Below are 16,570 nucleotides of genomic sequence, written 5' to 3'. Positions count from 1 at the left end.
GTGTGACAATGGGATGTGAGATCAATGCGCTGGCGTGGCACACCGTGGCGGTAGGCGGTCGAAGACCGCGGCGCAAAGCAGCATTGGTTAACATTGAACCCTATGGGCCTCAGGAGCCAATGACGATGTGCGCCGGCGGTCGCAGTATGCACCGCCGCGGGCGTTCCCGCCATTTTCTAACTGCTTAATCACTCGAGACCTGATCATCCACAGGAGAGGACCTATACTGCAAGTGCTGCTGTGACCTCGGTCTGGAAGATACAATGGCTGCTGCGACTGGGGAAAGGGCCCCTGCCTTCACATCTGAGGAATTGGAGAAACTTGTTGATGGGGTCCTCCCCCAGTATGCGCTACTCTACGGTCCTCCAGACCAACAGGTAAGTACACAGGGAGCACGTAGTATGGGCTATGCCTGTGTTGAGTGGGGTGGATGTAAGAGGGTGGGGAGGGGAGCGAATGAGGAGTGCAACGCACGACAGATGAGAGCATGTACCACATGGCAAGGTTGGGGAGGGGGGGCCACTCACATCGACCATGCAGAAAAGTGATGATATTTATTTTTCCACCCTGTACATGTCACATAGGTCAGCGCCCATCAGAAGATCGACATTTGGCGTGCCATCTCCAAGGACGTCCGGGCCCTGGGGGTCCACAACAGACGGGGCACCCACTGCCGCAAGAGGTGGGAGGACATCCGCCGCAGGAGCAGAAAGACCACCGAGGCTCTGCTGGGGATGGCCTCCCAACGTAGGAGGGGTGCCAGTCGTCAGTTGACCCCCCTGATGTCCCGGATCCTGGCGGTGGCCTACCCCGATTTGGATTGGCGCGTGAGGACATCACAGCAGACACAAGGGGGTGAGTATCAGCACATTCTGCTATATTAGCGCACAGTGGAGGTGTCTGGGTGGGGGAGGAGGGCTGTGGCTATCTCAAGGCCAGGGTGGTTTCTGTAGGCTAGGCCCCTCCGTTAGGCATGGCCCTGTGCCCCGGCCCCCCACCTCTGTAGGGTGCTAAGTACAGCTATCCATGGTCCGGGCTCACGTATGTGTTCATTTGTCGTCCATAGACTTGGAGGCCAAGTCACAATAATTGAGTAGTGTACCCCGAGTGCGCGGCGTAGTGCAGGGGGCTTCTGTGTCTGTCCTCTCCGCCAACGGTGCCGCCAATGCATGTACTCAACATGTCTTTCTTTCTTCTCCCCCCCTTTTTTTTGGTTTTCCTGTTCATGTGTGCATTAGCATCATCAGGCGGAGGAGAAGTGGCATCGGCGCACGAGGGAGCTGCATCTCACATGGCCCCGGAGGGCCCTGCAACCGACTCGGACTTAACCAGTGAGACGGAGGGCGAGGGGAGCTCCACAACGGGGACCCGTGGAGACGTCAGCGACACCGACACGTCCTTGGAAGGGAGCTCCCTTGTGGTGGCGGCAACATCCGTGCCCACCGCAACAACAGGTACAGCCGCCACCCAGCGCACCAGCTCCGCCCTCCCAGCAGCCCCTCAGCTTTCGCCCCGTGCCCGCTCGGCCAGGAAGCCGGCCATCTCCTTCGCCCCTGGCACCTCAGGTCCTGCCCCAGTTACCCCTGCTGCCCTCAGTGCAGAGATCATTGACCTCCTCCAGACGCTCATTGTTGGGCAGTCTACCCTTTTGAATGCCATCCAGGGGGTAGAAAGGGAGGTGCATCGGAGCAATGCATACCTGGAGGGCGTTCATTCGGGTCAGGCTGCCCATCAGCGATCGTTCAACGCTCTGGCCTCTGCACTGACGGCAGCAATTGTCCCTGTGTCTAGCCTCCCCCCTCCAACTTCCTTAACCCAGTCCCACTCCCCTGTTCCTCTGCCTATCCCAGACACACCTACAGACCAGCCTGCACACACCTCAACACCCAAGGGCAGCTCATCCAGACATAAGCACCACAGATCACACAAGCATTCACACAAGCAACATCCACATGCAGACATGCCAGGAGCCACTGCCTCCTCTGTGTCCCCCTCCTCCTCGTCTCCCTCCTCCCTCCCTGTGACGTCTCCACTCACACCTGCATGCACACCACCATCAGCCAGTACGTCCATCACCACCACACCCACCAGAACAGTCCGCACAAGTGCAGTCACCACCCCCACTGCCATTTACACGTCCCCTGTGTCCTCTCCCAGTGTGTCTGTCACCCCCTCTTCCAAACCACACAAACGCAGGCAGCCACCCACCCAACAGCCATCCACCTCACGACAGCCTCCAGCACAAGCACCTGCACCCAAAGACACCAGACTTCACTCTCCTACAACCACAACCTCTTCCTCCACTCCCATACCCACTACAACTACCCGTCCCTGTCTTTCTAAATTGATTTTCCTTTCCAACCTTGACCTCTTTCCAACAACTGACTCACCCCCTCCATCTCATAAGACTCCAATCAGCACCTCAGCCACCACAAGCCCTGCACCTACTAGGACCATCGTTCAGGGCTATTGGAGTCCACCAGCTCCTAGGGCAGGAACATCGGCCAGCACCAAGGGGACAGCCAGCCCACCCCCTGGGAAAAGAACCAAAAAAGGGAAGGGCCGGCGCGACAGGCCTGAGACGGCTGCCCCCAAGGACACCAGCCTTGCACCGTCACCTGGCCCATCCACAAAGGGAGGCAAGGGCCCCAGAGATTCTGCCAAGGAGGGCAAGGGCAGCAGGGCGAAGAAGTCCGGCAGCAGGCGAGCTGCCCAGGAGGGCCCCACCAGCCCCATTTGGGGTGTGACGGAGGACACCCACGGGCCCAGGACTCCAGCACAGGAGGGCCCCGCAAGCGAAAGGTCGGATGGCGACTGAGCGGGAATTATTGGCCAGATCTGGTTCCCTAGGAACACAAGACAAGCACCACTGAACAGGGCCCCGCCGTGAGAAGCACCGCTGAACAGGGCCCGCCGTGAGAAGCTCCGCTGAACAGGGCCCCGCCGTGAGAAGCACCGCTGAACAGGGCCCCGCCAAGACAAGCACCGCTGAACAGGGCCCCGCCGTGAGAAGCACCGCTGAACAGGGCCACGCCGTGAGAAGCACCGCTGAACAGGGCCCCGCCAAGACAAGCACCGCTGAACAGGGCCACGCCGTGAGAAGCACAGCTGAACAGGGCCCCGCCGTGAGAAGCACCGCTGAACAGGGCCCCGCCGTGAGAAGCACCGCTGAACAGGGCCCTGCCGTGAGAAGCACCGCTGAACAGGGCCCCGCCAAGACAAGCACCACTGACCAGGGCCCCGCCGTGAGAAGCACCGCTGAACAGGGCCACGCCATGAGAAGCACCGCTGAACAGGGCCCTGCTGTGAGAAGCACCGCTGAACAGGGCCCCACCGTGAGAAGCACCGCTGAACAGAGCCCTTCCTGTCAAGCACCGCTCCGCTGGGCCCTTCCTGTCAAGCACCGCTCCGCTGGGCCCTTCATCTCAAGCACCGCTTCGCTGGGCCCTTCCTGTCAAGCACTGCTCCGCTGGGCCCTTCATCTCAAGCACCACTCCGCTGGGCCCTTCATCTCAAGCACCGCTCCGCTGGGCCCTTCATCTCATGCACCGCTCCGCTGGGCCCTTCAACTCAAGCACCGCTCCGCTGGGCCCTTCATCTCAAGCACCGCTCCGCTGGGCCCTTCCTGTCAAGCACCGCTCCGCTGGGCCCTTCATCTCAAGCACCGCTCCGCTGGGCCCTTCCTGTCAAGCACTGCTCCGCTGTGCCCTTCAACTCAAGCACCGCTCCACTGGGCCCTTCAACTCAAGCACCGCTCCGCTGGGCACCGCCGTCTCTGAACTGCTCCGCTGGGCCCTTCATCCCAAGCACCGCTCCGCTGGGCCATTCCTGTCAAGCACCGCTCCGCTGGGCCCTTCAACTCAAGCACCGCTCTGCTGGGCACCGCCGTCTCTGAACTGCTCCACTGGGCCCTTCATCTCAAGCACCGCTCCGCTGGGCCCTTCAACTCAAACACCGCTCCGCTGGGCACCGCCGTCTCTGAACTGCTCCGCTGGGCCCTTCATCTCAAGCACCGCTGGCCCATTGGCAGGGCCGGATCTGTGTCGGGCAGGGCTTCACGAAGCACTCTGGCCAACATTCCTCCTCCATAACCAGTGGAGTCTGTAATCCACCTGACGGACTGTGGCTTTGCACTCCCCAGGATGGTACAGTGGGCAATCCACCCACTGTAGAGACTTGAGAGACTGTGGCTTTGCACTCCCCAGGATGGTACAGTGGGCATGGAGGCCCATCGTGGATCTGGCGTCGTGGACTCATGTGGCTGAGGTGCCCCCCCTTCCCTTCCCCCTGAGGTGCCTGTCGTTTTATTATCTGATGCCCCAGCAATGTTCTCTCCAATGGAATCGGGTCTCGTGTATGGGCTTTGCCCATGTGTTTATGCACATTGGCCCACGAACAATGGAATGTTGCCAATATGTGCCGGACTTTTGGACTATGTATATATTGTTCATGTTGTAATATATTTATTTTATAGATTTCATATTTCACTTAACTTCAAATATGCTATAATATACTTCAATTTTAATGATCTTTTTATTTTGTCTTTGCATTATTCCAGGGGGTTTGGGGGGGTCACTCGGACTTGTTGCTCTGCATTGGTGTGTAGGGATTTGGGGAGGGGAGGGGGTGTCGCGTATGTGTGTGCCCGTAACCTTTTCTCCTCCCCCCTCCCCTGTGTCGTAGGTGCAGTACTCACCGTTGTCTCCTGCGGTGGCGTTCGTGCTCCTGGTAGAGGAGCAGGTAGACAATAGTTGGTAGGATGTTTAATTCGGGTTCCATGCTGTCCAGATTCCTCGTGGAGTGTATAGAGGTGAGCGTTTTCCCGTTCGTGCTCTGTTTCCGCCGTGTTTTTATCGGCGGGTCTCCCGCCCCGGAAAAGGTGGCGGATTGGTGGGTCGTGATAGGGTGGGCGGTACATTGTCTGCCGCCTGTCTGTTGGCGGTGACCGCCGCGCTGTTTGTTTGTCCCGCCGTGGCGGTCGGAGTGTTAAAGTGGCGGGCTGTGTTGGCGGTTCCCGCCAGGGTCAGAATTCCATTTTTTTTACCGCCTGCCTGTTGGCGGGTTGGCCGCCGCTTTAACACCGACCGCCAGGGTTGGAATGACCCCCTATATGTCCTTCATTGACCAATTATTCCATCCTTTCATTGCACTTCAATGACTCAGAGTCATCATAGTTCTGCCCTTCCATTATGAAAAGTTTTTGGTTGGCATGAATAATTGGCTTTTATAACATTGTCAACTGACATAGTATAGAAGATAGTGCTAACCGAACTGGAGTGATGTATGCAGTTGTATTTTGTTAAAAAGAATAATAAGTGGAGGAGTATCTGGCATCTAAAATGTGTAATGTTTTTGCTAGCCTCACATACCACCAGTGCAAGGGCCAGTGGCAGCACCAGGGCAGCAGACAATGCAGCAGTTGGAGGGGTAGTCCCAGCAGGGACAGCAGGGACAGGCAGTTGTAAATCACACTGCTTGCTTATTGACAATCACTAGTATAGTCACTGCAAGGGTGTTGTGAACCCCCCACTTTAGCAGCTACAATAGGGATTGACTTCTTAATGGCATCTTCTATCTGCAACTCAGCAGACAAAAGCTCATAAGGAACCTTAAAAATGATGGATTGATGGAGAAGGGAAAGAAAGACGGAAGGTTAGAAGAAAAGGTGTGTGAAATAGTATTTGAGTGAAAGGATGTGTGGGTGGGTGAAAGGGTTGAGGGATGCTCAGGTGGGGGAAAGGATGGGTGAAAGAGTGGATGATTAAAAGGATGCATAGGTGGGTAAATGGATGGATGGGTGAAAGCAAAGGATGGTTGAATGGATGGATGGATGGATGGATGGATGGATGGATGGATAGATAGATCAATGGCTGGATCAATGGATGGATCAAGAGAGGGATATATGGATGGGGGCTATATATGGACGGATAGATGAATTGGAATGGTGAAGACTGGATGAGAGAATGTAAAGCTTACACGAGGAGTATCAACGGTGAATAGAACAATAAAAGGATGAATGGATAATTGCTTGAATAAAGAAACAAGAGAGCTCTTCTGGAGAGGGGCGTGCTCACCTAATCGCTTGCATGGTTTTAGAAAAGCTTTGGTTTAAAGTGGGGGGTATTTTAATTTTCTGTCGACTCCCTTGGCTCACTTTATTCTTTCCTAAGTTCTGTCCCAGCCTACCAAAAAAACAGAAAAATCAATTCTTGGCATTTGCTACATTTTTCAGGCCAGGTCATTCAAATATTTCATGGCTTCCATAACGGATTTACGTCTGTTCGGATGTTTCCTTTTCGACATATGTCAACTACAGTGACTGACTAAGCCATGGCTTAGACACATTACGATGATCAGTGACATTCTATAGCAAAACCTCTTCCTACCCAACCTAATCCCTCTAACCTACCCTGCAGTAGAGTAAGTTAAGTTTTCTTTTCTTACTGCCAAGCAAATGTATTTGTAGGAAATGATTGCAGTGGAAGACAAGGCCAGGGAATAAGGTGGGATTAAGTACCTGATTTCGAGTTTTGCAGATGGGATACTCTGTGACAAACGTAACAAATACAATCTATTTACCCTATCACTCCATTCCTTTCCATGTACTGCAGTGCATAATTTTTCCCATTGTCTACTTATGGCAGACAGGATAGCCACATTTTATTCATGATATGTGTGACGTAGTAGCATTATTATTTATCTGCCTCTTTGGAGTCAGGATAGAATTTATAAGCATTAGGATAAGAGCAGGGCCATCTGAATTACAGTAAGGCAACTGACCATTAGAGCTGCCCCAGCTGCAAACTACCCAACGTGCTAGTTAGCATGGCTACATTAATTTAGCAGAAATACGTAGTGCATAATGCCTTACTTGTTAATGAGAGGAAATGCATTTTTATTTTTCCACACAAAGGCCCATATTTATACTCTGTTTGCGCCAGATTTGCATCATTCTTTTTTCACGCAAAATTACCTCCATATTTATATTTTGGTGCTAGACATGTCTAGTGCCAAAATATTGGAGTTAACGTCATTTTTGCCTGCGGAAAACCACCTTGCGTCAATGAGATGCAAGGTAGGTGTTCCCGGGGAAAAAATGCCTGAAAGGCCCTAGCGCCTTATTTATCCTTCCTTAAATATGATCCCGGCCGGCATCTAGGAATGGCGCTAGCTGGCGCTCTACTTAGCACCGGCTAGTACCATTCCCTAAATATGGCGCCCGGCAGCGTCTAGGAATGGTGCTAGCCAGCGCTATACATTTTGCCACAAACCTATAAATCTGCCCCAAAGTATCTGTGCAGTTTTTTACTAGGAAATCCTTTAAAAGAAAAAATAACTGTTTTTTTCTGGTGTGCTATTATTCTGCATTACTTCCTTTCAGAGAGTCAGTGTTTTTATGTGAGGCACATGTGGATAGAAACTATCCCTGTGACTCGTAATCAAATCAAATTATAATGGCCCCAGGGCACCAACAATGTGCTGCTACTGTGGCACTATATAATTTTAAACAAGAATTTGCACAAAGCATTGTTTGTCTTTTTCTTTCTTTATATACTGTAGCTACTCCTTCTGGTCCACCACTTACATGGCAGGTGATAGCAGCCCAGCTTTGGTGGCAGTGGTGTGAGGCCATCTGGGGGAATACCAATGGCTGGTGGTCCTGGAGGAGGAGGAGGTGAGGCACCTTATGCTGCTGTGCCCCTTTTCCTCCAGTCAGCTTCCTCCATACACAAACCAATGCTGCCCACCCTGCAGCTCAGATCGCCAATGTCAGTGCAGAGTCCTGCAGTAGTTGGTGCAGCTGAGCCATCAGATGGCACACCTGGAGGAAAACCATGTAGCCTGTTTTATTTTTTATTTTGGTGGGAGGGACTTTTGTTGTGGGTGGAGAGAGTGTGAATTGGGAGGGGGCCGGGAGTTTGGAATTTGTTGGACTAGTTTTCGTGAACTTTTTTTCGGACATTGGTTGGGGATGGGGTGGGCCTGTTGTGGGTGAAGAGGGTGAGTTTTAAAACTTTTATTCACATTGTTCAAAATTTAAAAAATTATTCTTTTGATACTTTATGCCTGAAGTAGTTTTTTGTGTTTTACTTTTACTTTGCACTGCTGCCTTTTGCACAGCCTGTTTTTTAAATGTGCTCATCAAAGCAAATATATTGTTAGTGATAGTTAGTTATACCGGTGTCCTACTACCCTCTGTAACTATATTATTGACCATCTGGAGGGTAGGATATGCTGCCATTGCCTCTATTGCCTACAGCAACCTAGATAAACAAGGAAAATCAAAGTACTTGTCTGCACTGCAATAGAAGTTAGTTACTTACTAAATCAACTAGTTCACTTCATTCCATAGTTACCTTATCTGAATACATGAAGCAAAGGCTGCTACCTCTCCCAATCTTCCAAAACTTACTGCAGGGTTTCCCAAGATACCGTCTTAATGGTGGTAGTTATAGTAGCAGGCTAGTGTGCTCACAGGGACGGCATCACATTCACAACAAGCGAGGTCCCACTCCCACCTAGGTTAGCTCTAACTGTAGGATTAATCAAAAGGATTATCCATCACAGGTGTTGGAAAATGGCCCTCTCTGAAGGGTCACCCCAAACGTTTTGCCTTCCTCCTCCTCTTTTTCTGACCTTGTTTTCATTGGCTTCAGGACTTTGGGCTCTTCACCACTGCTAACCAGTGCTAATGTGCATGTGCTGGCTCCTTAAAGCATGGTCACATTGGCTCATCGCCAATTGTCAGATTTAATTTACCTGTAAGTCCCTTAAAGTGCACTATATATGTCCAGGGCCTGTAAAGTAAATGCTAGTAGTGGACCTGCAGCACTGATTGTGCCACCCACATAAGTAATCCCTTAACAATGTCTCACGCCTGCCATTTCAAGGCTTGTGTGTGTGCAGTTTCACTGCAACCTCGACTTGACATTTAAAAATACTTGTCAAGCCTTAAAGTCTCCTCTTGTTACATATATCACCCCTAAGGTAGGCCCTCGGTAGTCCATAGGGCAGGGTGCTATGTAAGTAATATGCAGTTCATGTACTTGTAAGTTTTACATGTCCTGGTAGTGATAAACACCCAATGTCATTTTCACTATTGTGAAGCCTGCTTCTCTCATAGGCCAGCATTGGAAAATTCCCTTATATGTTTTTAAGAGGTAATTTCTGATCTAGAAGGAGTGACATTGTCATGTTTGGTATGGTTGAAATTGTAGTGGGAAATCCTGCTTGCTGGTGACATTGGATATAACATTGCTATTTTAGAAATGCCACTTTTAGAAAGTAGGCATTTCTCTGCAGTTACTGCTCCCTGTGCCTTACAGTCTGTCTCCAACCCACATCTGGTCTGTGCTGGTTGACAGCTCCCCTTGTGCATTTCACCCAGACACCCATAAACACAGGACACTCATCTGCATCTGAATTAATCTGCATGCTGATGGGTCTTCCTGTGCAGGAAGGGTGGAAGGGCTCTCACTTACATTTCAAAGGCTAGTGGCCTGATCCCACACAAAGAACTGTTAACCCCCTATAGATCTCCTGGCAGACAGAACTGGACTTGAAGGGGAATGGTGCACTTCAAAACCACTCTCTGAAGTCTCCTCCACTTCAATGGCACATTTGGGGATATATACTGGTTCTGTGACCCCCCTCAAATCAGACACCTCTGGACCTACAACTGGACTCTGTCAGAAGGACTGCAGTGCTGCTTAAGGACTCTGAGACCCAAATTATTTTTAAATATCTTTGTTTGAAAAAAAACAAATTATAGAGGAGTTAAGTGAACCACCCAGTTCTTAAAATTATGATTGTTAAAACAAAAATGATACGGTATTTCCAAATTGGACGGTGCATCTGCATTTTTCTCTGAATGTCCATTGTTCTTGGGTGCCTGGCTGAACTGGTCTGGAAAGTTAAGCAAGGAACATTCCCTTTTTGTGCAGGAGAAGACAAGGCGTGCGGATTGTAAACAGAAGCAATATTGTAGATTCAAGGAAAAGGACAGAAAGCAAGCTTCATGAGGAGTGTACCAAGATGACTCAGAGGCAGAGCAAGAGTCTAGACTGCTGCAATCATTCATTTAATTGTATGACTCATGTGTGACCTTTTAACTGAGAAGTGAGAGCAATTTACAACCAATCACGGATAAGTAGTTGCATGTACCGGGCTGATCAATCTCACAACTGTTATCATCAAAACATTTATCCGAGTGCGTACATCGTGTGATGATGTGGCATCACAAATCTGCCTCTAATTACAAGCAACAAGCCCCCCTGACCACAGCCACATAAGAGTTTCACATTTAAGTCAGTACACACACTCAGTAGAATTCCCCAAACCAACAAACCTTTCCCCAGTCCACAGAGCTGAGCAGGCCTCGGAGTCATCATCTTAATCATGGTTTCACTTTGAAGTCCATAACTCCCTTCTTCTGGCTGTTGAAGTAGTCGCACCCTCATTCCTTCCATCCTCCTACTGGCTCCGAGTAACAAATCAGTCCAACTCCATCCAAGCCCGAGCAAGACAGACCTGTAGTGCACTGCTGTTGAAGAACAAGAAGAGAAATGGAATTAGAGTGTTTTGTGTAGATTTGTGTTTGTTTACTAAAGTGACTGGTCTGGTCTCTGAAGAACCAGAAAAAAAGAGTGGGCCATGCAAGTAAAAGTCGCTAAGTATGAAAGATCCAATCACCTTCAGGAAAAACAATCACCCATCAGGCCCCAAACACCAAAATCAAGTTTACAAAGCAGTTGAACACCCTCCCTCACTATCTGCCACTAATTAAATCATCAACCATAACTCACAATCACTGAGTAATATATCATCATTTGTTGATGCAATAGTTACCAATTCTAATCCAAGCACAGTGGTAGATACACAGTTTTATCTCCTCTTCGACGCAAGCAACACATTGGAATTTGACAGGCTTTTAAATCAAATGATCTTCTTGGCCAGCCCTGCTAGGTGATGAAAAAACGAAGGATAGGCATGGAAGGGACGCAGGCATTGTCTCCAATGTCCTGAAGGGAATGGGTAGGCTTCTTCGCTGCACCAACTCCAATTTGGCCATACTTGTGCCTAAAAATGGTGGGGTTGCATAAGTCAGAAAACAAACACAATGTTCCACTAGCTATATCCCTTTTTTATTATTTTGGCAAAGCAATTCAACAATAAAGAATTAAAACGTTCTATTGTGGCCTACTCAGTCAGGAAAGTAGAGTTCGACTTCAAACTCAGGCGGTTCGCCCAGGGGCTGGTCAGCTAACACACTTGAGTTTGACCAATCACCCTTAGCCTCCTCCTACTCCTGTGGTATTCCAGGAACAGTGTCATTGTGTAATATGAAGTGTTGGTTAATTTTGATCATGGTCAATATCACCACATTTTGAGACAGGAGGATGGTCCTTCTCACTGTGACAACTGCACCAGCTGCACTGAATACACACTCAGCAGACACACTAAACACTGGACAAGCTTGATACTTTATTTCCAGCCTGCTGAGCTCTCGCCTTAGGCGCATCTTCCCATACCAATACATCAATGGGTTTTGCTCCAAATAGACCTCTTTTGGGTCATCCAAATACTCCTGGAAGATCCTCTGAATGGTCATTTGTGCTGCCACTTGCTCGACCTCTTTTGCCTTCACCTCTGCACTGGACTTAATACCTGGCACTTGAAACCAAGCCAATGCAGAGGTTGGGGCCACTTCTTCTGTTCCTGTTATTGTGGTTTTTACCGGTGTTGGCTCTATGAGACAACAGGACTGCTCGCTCTGGAGGCATGGAGAGAAAAGAACACAAGCAAGCCTATGGCAAAAACACACTGACTGCCTACACAAAATGGCAACCAGCCACATAGCCAAACAACTACAGCAAGCAAGGAGGCATGGTCACAACAAAGAACACATGCAGGCCTATGGCAAAATCACACTGGCTGGCTACACCATATGGTCGCCAACCACATGGTCAAACAACAACTAAGGAGGCATGGAAAATAAAGAACACATTCAGGCTTATGGACACTGATAAGACAGAATGCCCCCTGGCCACATGGCATGAAGAACAAAGACAAATGGTGGCCTATGGCAAACACACTCACACGCATTGGCCAGAAAAAGGAGGCATGGCAACACTGCAGAAAACACTACCATTAATTTAGCAATGCCAAAAATTAAAATTAACTGATCTATGAAAAGTTTACAACAATTTGCATCCTCCCAAGGCATCAAATGTTACCCCACTTACACACTTTTTACAGGAAAAAAAGTGGAATACAAAAAAGAACCCGCATTAATTTAATCCAGTGCCATCCCTGCCCTAAATTATGTTTTAATTAAAACAACATATGCCACAGAATTTTTTTTTCATGCATGATGACTAGTACTGAGCCTACTGGCTGGATGGCCAATTGGCAGAGTAGGCCACATAGCATAATAAATGAATATTGCAAATGTAACAAACATGGAGAAAATGTACTAAACTGTGCAACATTTTTCCTTAACAAAAGATGTAAAATTAGATGCAAAAAATAACTAGGCCCCTACTGAAACCCCAGGCCACCCACCACAATCCCAATCAAATTTAAAAATCAAATAAAAGTGCAAAGAAATTCTGGTCCATGCCCAAACCAACCCTTATGCAGGAGTCTTTGAACGTACTTGTGATATCACAAAAAGACCTTAAATACAATGATGGTATATGTGTGGAAGACAAAGAGAGTGATCCTTCCACCTTGAAATCCAAGTAAAAAGTGACCAGAGAATGGACAAAGCACTGGAAGGAGCCTGCTGGACAGGAAGTTGGAGTCTCTGGGGCACTTCTTTCTTGTTAAAAAACAAAGTAAAATAAAACATTTGAATTGTCCTCTGGGGTAGAATATCAACCCAAAAATGTATTTTCAAGAAGATTTTGGCCCTCATTACAACCCTGGCAAATTACCGCCAAATTATGACCATGGCGGAAAGAGCTCAGATAGACAGCCACTTTACCACACCGACCGCCAGGGTGGAATCAACAGCCACCATAGCTGTAGCCACCTACAGCCAGGCAGAAGACAATGTTTTGCCCACCGTATTATGACAGCCCAATCCGCCACCTTTTCCAGGGTGGTACCAACGACATCAAAAGCCTGGCAGAAACACTGCACAGAAGTGAAAGGACTCACCATTGGGAACAGGGAACAACCACGCCGCCCGAGCAGCAAATATTTCCGATGATCCTTTACGTCCTGCTCCACCATGAACACCAACAACGGCAAAGACAACCACAGTAAGTACAGCCGATGACAGTGACACACACACAAACACCACCACCCCCAAAACCATACACACAATCAAATGCACGAAGAAAACATATATACCCTGTACCCCTCAAGAATAATGCAAGGAGAACACAAATAGATGAAAGTGTAATAATATAAATACAGTAGAAATTTGTGCATCCAATCTAAAAGTATATACATATGTACAATTCAGGGGACACTGCCCAGTCCTCAATGTGCGTGCGCCAGAGGGCCACATGACAAAGCCCCACTTGTCTCCTGCCACAATACGGAGAGAACATTGCAGGGGCATCAATTTGAAAATAGGCAGGCACCTCAGGGGGATGGGGAATGGGGGGGGTCACCTCAGCTGGCAGATGGAACAACACCACTGGTCCTGGAGGGGGCAACATGCCCTGTGCTTGGTCCAGGGGAGTGCAAGGCCACAGTCTCTCAGGTGGGTGACTTGCCGACTGTTCCTGGAGGAGGCATCGTGCCCTGTGATCTTCATCTTGGGGAGGATGAGATGAGTGGGTGGCTTCCCCACTGGTTCTGGAGAGGGCATCGTGCCCTGTGATCTTCTTCCTGGGGAGGATGGGATGAGTGGGTGGCTTCCCCACTGGTTCTGGAGGGGGCATCATGCCCTGTGATGCAGATCTTGTGGAGTGCGAGGTCACAGTCTCTCAAGTGGGTGTCATTCCCACAGGATTTGCAGGGGGCAGGCCACACAATAGCCCATGGAGGCAGGTCTACAGAATGTCCGCCGGTGGTGACAGCTGTTCAGTGGTGGCAGTGGTGGTGCTGCTGCTGGTGGTGGTTGTGGGGGGAAGCTCCTGTCCACCCCCTGCAGACTCGGATGGCTGCCCACTGCTGGTGGTGGTAGTCGTGCTGCTGCTGGTTGTGGGGGGGAAGCTCCTGCCCATCCCCTGCAGCCTCGGATAGCTGCACAACCATGGTTGGTGGTGGGGCTCCGACTGAGTCCCAGCACCAGGCCCCTTGTCCTTCCTGGCAGCAGCTGTGGATGGCTCCTTGCCCTTCCCAGCAGCAGCTGGGGATGGCTCCTTGCCCTTTCTGGCAGCAGCTGCGGATGGCTCCTTGCCCTTACTGGCAGCAGCTGGGGATGCCTCCTTTCCCTACCTGGCAGCACTTGGGGCAGGCACCCTTTCAGTGAGGCAGCCTGGTGCCCTGGATCCTTTCCCACCACGAGTGGGTGTGGACAGTACTGGGCTGGTTGACTGGGAGGCTGAGGTGCTTGCCTGGGATTTAGCCACCCTCGCCAGACGTGACGGAAGGGGGAGTAGGGAAGAGGTCAATCGTGGAGAGGAACAGATGCTTAGGGACATTGGGGTGGGGAGAGGGAGCAGGTATGGGAGTGGAGGAAGACAGAGTGGTTGTGGGAGGTGTCTTTCTGCTGTGTTTGGGTACAGGTGCGTGGGCTGGATGCTGTTGTGAGGTGGATGGCTGTTGGGTGTCTGAGTGCTTGTGTTTGTGTACCTCGGGGGGGGACAGACACAGTGGGAGAGGACACAGGGGAGGTGTGCATGGCTGTTGTGGAGGTGTCTGCCAGTGAGGTGTGTGTTCTGATAGGTGTGCTGGTGATGGCGGTAGTGGATGTGGATGTAGTGCATGCAGGTGTGAGTTTAGACGCAACTGGGAGGGAGGTGGAGGAGGAGGAGGAGGACGGGGATGTTGGTATGTCTGCATCTGGATGGTGTTTGTGTGAGTGCCTGTGGCATGATGTGTGGTGCTTGTGTTTGCCTGTGCCACTCTTGTGTGTTGTCTTGTGTGCATGCTCGCCTGCCTGTGTGCTTGGGATAGGTTGGGGTTGAGGGGAATGGGATTGGGTAGAGGAAGTTGGAGGGGGGAGGGTGGAAACAGGGACAATGGCTGCCATCAGAGAGGAGGCCAGAGCCTGGATTGATCTCTTTTGGGCCGCCAAGCCAGTGTGAATGCCCTCCAGAAATACATTGGTCTGTTGTATTTTGGCTGCCAGCCCTGGATGGCATTCACAATGGTTGACTGCTCAACAGAGATGGATCTCAGGAGGTCAATAGCCTCCTCACTCAGGGCAACAGGGCTAACTGGGGAAGGGCCTGAGGTGCCTGGGGCGAAGGAGATGCCCACCCTCCTGGGTGAGCGGGCATGGGCAACTCAATGAGAGGCTACTGGGAGGGCGGTGCTGGTACAGGGGTGGCGGATGTACCTGTAGCTGGGGTGGGCACAGAGGTGTCCGCCACCACCAGGGAGCTTCCATCGGAGGAGGTATCTGTGTCTAAACTCTCCCCTCCAGTCTCCACCATGGTGCTTCCCTCACCCTCGGTCCCACTGGTGCCCTTGCCGCCAGAGGACTCTGCCTCCTGGGTCCTGTGGGATGCAGCTCCCTACGTCGCCGTTGCCTCTGCTCCTCCAAAGGACAAAGGATGCACTGGGTCAATGGCTGCACCAATACCACTGTTGGTGTACGCAGCACCCTCACACACAGGGAACAGGCCCACGTACTATGCAATGCACTACCAGTAACAATGCTAGTCACCAGGACATGGGGAGGGACACATACCACCAACTGCAGCATACCTGGGACCCACACAGCTCTGCCCAGCAGTGGATGCCTATAAGCTTAGTAGGAGGACTATTGCATCAGAACCCTGGCGAACATGGGACCTACTCTGCAATGTCAGGCCTGGCCTAGGGGCGCCCACGTATGCACATCCCCCACCCAGATACCACCCCACCAGGCGTAAGTAGTAATGATGGGCACTGTACTCACCCCCTTGTGGCTGCTGTGATGCCCTCAAGCACCCATCCAGCTCTGGATAGGTTACAGCCAGCGTGCGGGCCATCAAGGGGGATAGGGTTCGAAGGGCACCCCTTCCTCGTTGGGAGGCCATCCCCAGGCCGTCTTCCATGCCCTCATCTCAGTTCCTCCTACCGTTTCTGACAGTGGGTGCTCCACCTGCCGTAGACCCCCAGGGTCTGCACATCCTTGGCGACGGCACGCCATATACCTTTCTTTTGATGGACCTGCAGAGGAAATACACACAGGGAAAGGTATTAGTCAGACCGTTCTGTCTGTTACACTCATGGCCCACCATACCCCTTCCCGTCCCTATTTGCACAGACCTGGCCCAGCACACAAGCAGCATGCCACCCAGGGGACATCCACCAACCCCCCCACACGAGGCCTTCACACACACCACACCATGCATTCATGCCCCATACATCATGCTCATAGTGTACTTACCTGTGGGTCTGGAGGCCCATACAGCAGTCAGTCTTGGGGTGGGACCCCATCGACCAGCCTCTCCAACTC

Source organism: Pleurodeles waltl, chromosome 1_1 (genome assembly GCF_031143425.1).
Source record: "Pleurodeles waltl isolate 20211129_DDA chromosome 1_1, aPleWal1.hap1.20221129, whole genome shotgun sequence".
Taxonomy (NCBI): domain Eukaryota; kingdom Metazoa; phylum Chordata; class Amphibia; order Caudata; family Salamandridae; genus Pleurodeles; species Pleurodeles waltl.
Note: the sequence above shows the minus strand (reverse complement) of the source record.